Below are 6,127 nucleotides of genomic sequence, written 5' to 3'. Positions count from 1 at the left end.
ATGGATAATGGTATGGGGGCTTGAAAGGTTTACTGTTGAGTGCCTTAAGCATCACCAACTATGATGATGATTGACTCTGAGAATTGCTCAGGATCTTGAAGGAGTGAGACTTACTAAGGTCCAATGATGTGCAGGTTAGGTGGATTGGCCATGCTAAATTGCCCAGGGATATGTTGGTTGGGTGTATTAGACATGGAAAATGTGGGGTTACAGGGATAGTGTAGGGGTGGAATGCTCTTTGGAGAGTTGGTGTGTACTTCATGGGCCCAGTGGTCCGCTTCAGCAGTGTAGGGATTCTATGGAAACTTCCAACATGGGGTAAACCCCTCTGCTAATTTAAACCCGACACAGAGTAGCCCAGATCACACCATAATCTGTTAAATTTTGAGAGGCAAAGAACTATCCCAGAGCTCACTCTGTAAAAATTAACAAACTTATTCTTTAAGTCCAACAGAGATATTAAAACAAACAACTATTTACAACTCCTTTCTCTTGAACCTATCTTTTACCTCCCCATGCTACAATACTGGTCCAATTAAAAACCCTGATTAAGACTTACAGAAAAAAATTCAAATTTCAAAACCAGCCAGTTGTCGAATCTTCTTTTTGTGTCTTCCTCTGCAGATTTTCCTTTGTCATCTCTTCTTCAGTTTTCTGCTTCACAGGTCTTTCATATGAACAGGTACCTTTCAGAGAGCTGTTTGACGAGCAGTCTGTACTTGGGTTTCTTGGTGGTTCTTCCTCCAACTGTTCAAAATGTCTGATTTTGTACCCTGAAACATCTGATCGTTTTCTTGGTTTCATGTTGTCAAAATACTAAATTCAAATTGGACTGGATTTTGGTATCTGGGACATAATTTGAACTGGCCAAATTTGAATTTGATTTTGTATCATAGCAATACAGCTCCAGCTATTTGTTTCACCCACCGTTACATTTTAAAACACTTTGTGTCAGCCAGAAATGTCAGTTCCCTTAAAGGTACAGTACGTGTCTACAACTTCATAACAATACTATCTGAGTCTTCCTCATTCTCTCTGTAGAGACGTCTATGATATTAATGTAACTTGTATATACTTGTTATCATGTAATAAGTTATATTTTGTTTATGAGTTCTTTCTTGTTAGACTAAGTAGTTTTCCTCTACCGCACTGGACTGAGCAGGCCCTATAGATCCCCACCCCAAAGAGTATGGTGGCTGCAAACTTACCAAATAGCTCATGGGACATGGTAAACAGTGGTATGGATTCATCTTACAATCCAATGACAAGCAATGCAATTTCAATAAGCTGCTTCCTAAAACAGTGGCAATGGTGCAGGTCTGAGGAATTTTTAAGACATAGTTTTAAGAACATTGTACATGTGGACAGTCAGCAACCAGAAGTACTGTATTGAATATTCACAAACCCTACAGAAGAGAATATTGTGACAAGATTCAACAAGGTAGAAATTAAAGTTGATGGTAATAAACGTTTCAGACCTAGTAAAGTGAAGCACTGCAGCAAGAGTGAATTTGAAACTGCATTGAGCTGGAATACTAGTCACCCACAGGCGGTTACAGATTGCACCAGGTACTGATGGTCTGTAGGAGCAGTCTTGAGTTGAGGTTTACCTAAAAAGTCAAAAAAAGTAGAGATCGCTGATAGCCAGTGGAAAACTTTAAAAAATTATGTGGTTCAGATGCAGGAAAAGCTGGAAGTCAGAATGAGTGGGAAGTAAGCAGCATGAGACATGACTATAGTAAGGGAAGGTAAAAACAATGACTGCAGATGCTGGAAACCAGATTCTGGATTAGTGGTGCTGGAAGAGCACAGCAGTTCAGGCAGCATCCAAGTAGCTTCGAAATTGACGTTTCGGGCAAAAGCCTTTCATCAGGAATAAAGGCAGTGAGCCTGAAGCATGGAGAGATAAGCTAGAGGAGGGTGGGGGTGGGGAGAAAGTAGCATACAGTACAATGGGTGAGTGGGGGAGGGGATGAAGGTGATAGGTCAAGGAGGAGAGGGTGGAGTGGATAGGTGGAAAAGAAGATAGGCAGGTAGGACAAGTCAAGGAGACAGTAACTGAGCTGGAAGTTTAGAACTAGGGTGAGGTGGGGGAAGGGGAAATGAGGAAACTGTTGAAGTCCGTTCCCTCCGCGCACTACCAGGGATATATTTCCCTCCCCACCCCTTTCCGCCTTCCGCAAAGACCGTTCCCTCCGCGACTACCTAGTCAGGTCCACGCCCCCAAACAACCCACCCTCCAATCCTGGCACTTTCCCCTGCCACTGCAGGAACTGTAAAACCTGCGCCCACACCTCCTCCCTCATCTCTATCCAAGGCCCTAAAGGAGCCTTCCACATCCATCAAAGTTTTACTTGCACATCCACTAATATCATTTATTGTATCCGTTGCTCCCGATGCGGTGTCCTCTACATTGGGGAGACTGGGCGCCTCCGAGCAGAGCGCTTTAGGGAACATCTTCGGGACACCCGCACCAATCAATCAAACCGCCCCGTGGCCCAACATTTCAACTCCCCCTCCCACTGTGCCGAGGACATGGAGGTCGTGGGCCTCCTTCACCGCCGCTCCCTCACCACCAGACGCCTGGAGGAAGAACGCCTCATCTTCCGCCTCGGAACACTTCAACCCCAGGGCATCAATGTAGACTTCAACAGTTTCCTCATTTCCCCTTCTCCCACCTCACCCTAGTTCTAAACTTCCAGCTCAGTAACTGTCTCCATAACTTGTCCGGACTTGTCCTACCTGCCTATCTTCTTTTCCACCTATCCACTCCACCCTCTCCTCCTTGACCTATCACCTTCATCTCCTCCCCCACTCACCCATTGTACTCTATGCTACTTTCTCCCCACCCCCACCCTCCTCTAGCTTATCTCTCCATGCTCCAGGCTCACTGCCTTTATTCCTGATGAAGGGCTTTTGCCTGAAATGTCGATATAGTAAGGGAAACCAAGGGTTAGAGCAGCAGTTTAAAACAAAGCCATGGACCAGGGACAATTGCAAAACCAGAATTAAAGTGATAAAGGGGCAATTCAGAAATCTGAGCCTAAACTGTAGTCAAGGTTGGAAGCATTTATAACTGCACATTGCAGGACTCCTCTAGGGGAAAAAAGTTGTAAAAACCTTGTTAATTATCATTGAGAGTCATAAAGGACAAACTTTTAAAGGAATGGAGTTCATCCTAAAGAGCCACTGAAGGTGGGATTCATTTATTTAAGATGTAAGAGATCGGGATTTGTTTATTAAAGCCACAGGTGGCAGTCAGTAAGGCCTTTAAGTATATAATCATTCATTAAGATTATGATAGTGGGATTCATGTACAGAGGCCCCAACAATGATAGTATTCTAGTACAGCAGCATCATTGCTACATTGGGCAATTAAAAGACATTGAGGTAATGAAAACAAATCACAATGTGGCACTAGAAATAATATTGCAAGGAAGTTTTAACTTCAGATTTGGGCTGAATAGAATGCAGTTGGATACCTTGGAGAAAATAATCCTCATTAATGGCATCACTAGATAACCCATTTAAGACAGAGATAATATGAACAAATTCCTCAAAGAGGGTTCAGAATGTTTGGAACTTTAAGCCAGTGGAAGAGTTTTTGAACTGCTTTTGAACAGAGCTAGTTAGATTCTTGATAAGGAAGGAATGAAAGCTTATCATGGATAAGCAGGAATGTGAAGTCGTTAGATCAGCTATTATCTAATTGAATGCCAGAGTAGTTCAATAGGCCGAATTGACTACTCCTGCTCGTAATTAATATGTATACTTACCAATGTTTGTATTGGCAGAAAGGTAGAAACTTGTGACTATACTCGATAGGTTTTACTAAGGTTTTACAAATTGCAATCAGCAAGGTTTGTGAGAAAATACAAATAATCAGATGATCAAGAGCAACATGCCCCACTTGAACTCATTGATGAAACTTCAACTGAAGTAATTCAAAGTGTGACACTTGGTGAATGAATGACAGATACAAATCTGATTTTAAGTACTGAGGAGATAGAAGTTCAAGAAGAATATTTAATTTCTTTATCCTTCTATTTTTTTCTAATCAACCTGTTTGTGAGATCAGGCCTGAAAGATAATTGCAAGTTGGTTTGTGCACAATGAGCCCAGTAGATGCAGAGAGGTATTGTGCTCAAACAGATGGCAGATATTTGAATAATAACATGGCTTCATAGGAAGACCCACAGTCTGGCAGGAAAAGACGAGAATGTGACCTCATTTTGGACTATTTCTGAGAGAAGGCATTTGGTTGTTGATGCTACAACATGAAGATTTGCACACTCCCTCCCTAACCTCCCATTATAAACTATAGGAGGTTCAGAGAATAGAAGTTAAATTAGAAATATTGAATTTCTTTTTTTCAGTGAACTTGAAAAGGTCCTACTGATCAATGTTTTCAGAAGTTCAACCAAGGAACAACCACATATGTCTATGGACAGCACATCACGAACCCTCTTAAATAATTGGACCAGCTTTGTTTTTTAAAAATTTATCCCTTAATTGTGTTTGTTTGTCTTTTGTACGAGTGGGATTGAACAAAAAGGTTGTTGCGTTCAAATCATAGACATGAATTAGATTACTTTGATATTTAGTTTTATGCTGCGAAAGTTACTTTATTGTTAGTAATTTGTTACTTTTTTAATATTCATTTGTGGGATGTGGGATGTGGGTGTCGCTGGCTGGCCAGTATTTATTGCCCATCCCTAACCCTTTGTTTAAGCGACAAACCCAGAAACTGGAATTGATATTTATGAAGTCTGGGATTGGTTATTCAAAAAATCTGGTTAAAGATAGTTGGACTCCATTTTGAAGGTCTTTAAAGATTTTAATGTTACTGTGCTATGACCGTAGAGGTAGGAAGGTTAATTTGATTAAGCTGGCTCTATGTTGTTACACTATTTCATTGGCCTGGCCTTCATTCTACTACTGGCCTTCCTTTTTGTTCTTCCGTCTCAGATATACTCTTCATTTGGTTCAAACCTACAACAATTCTACGACTCCTCAGTTCTACTGAAAGGTCACAGACCTGAAATATTAACTAACTCTGTTCCTCTCTACATCTGCTGTTGTCTGACTTGCTGCATATTTCCAGTACTTCTCAATTGGTAATACTCCCACTCCTGGTTTGGCAGGGAATCTGAGTCTGACTCCAGAACTTGAATGAGAATGAAACATAAAAATTTTGACACGCTGCAGTATGAAGATAATGATTAACTGTTGGAAATGCTCTCTTTTAGATGGATGATAAACCGAGTGCTTGTCCCTATTCTCAAGTAGATGTAAAAAAATCTCATGGCATAAAGAGTAGGAACTCCAGCTCCTCTGCTCCACCCATTTTTTTTCTTTTTTCTCTATTTTCTGGAATTTTTTTTTTCTCAAACTTTTAATGATAATCTTATTTGGAGGGGAATGGAGGAGGTGACTCCTAGACTGGAGGCCAGCATGGGAGGCAAAACCCAGACCAGGCCGGTGTGGAATGCGAGTCCTAGAGGTGGCTGCCAGACCAGGCTGACATGAGAGGTGAGTCCCAGAGGCAAGAACCTAGACCAGGCTGGTGCAGGATGCGAGTCCCAGAGGCAAGCTCCAGACCAGGCCGACATGAGAGGCGAGTCCCTGAGGCAAGTTCCAGACCAGGCCAACATGAGAGGCGAATCCCGGAGGCAAGCTCCAGACCAGGCTGACGCGGGAGGTCAGTCGCAGACGCAAGCCCCAGACCAGGCCGACATGGGAGGCAAGTCCCAGAGGCATGTCCCAGACCAGGCCAATGTGGGAGGTGAGTGTAAGAGGTGAGTCCCGGACCAAGCCAGTGCAGAACGTGAGTCCAAGAGGCATGTTCCAGACCAGGTCCGCGTGGGAGGTGAGTCCTAGAGGCAAGTCCCAGATCAGGCCAGCGCAGGAGGCTAGTGTTAGACCAGGCCAGTGCGGGAGGTGAGTCCCAGAGGCAAGACCCAGACCAGGCTGGCGCAGGAAGCGAGTCCCAGGGGCAGGCCCTAGACCAGGCCAGCATGGGAGGCAAGTCCCAGACCAGGCCAATGCGGGAGGCGAGTCCCAGACCAGGCTGGTGTGGGGGGTTAGTCTCAGACCAGGCCAGTGTGGGAGGCGAGTCTCAGACCAA

This window comes from Chiloscyllium punctatum, chromosome 27 (assembly GCF_047496795.1).
Source record: "Chiloscyllium punctatum isolate Juve2018m chromosome 27, sChiPun1.3, whole genome shotgun sequence".
Lineage (NCBI taxonomy): Eukaryota > Metazoa > Chordata > Chondrichthyes > Orectolobiformes > Hemiscylliidae > Chiloscyllium > Chiloscyllium punctatum.
This window is presented reverse-complemented; position numbering follows the sequence as displayed.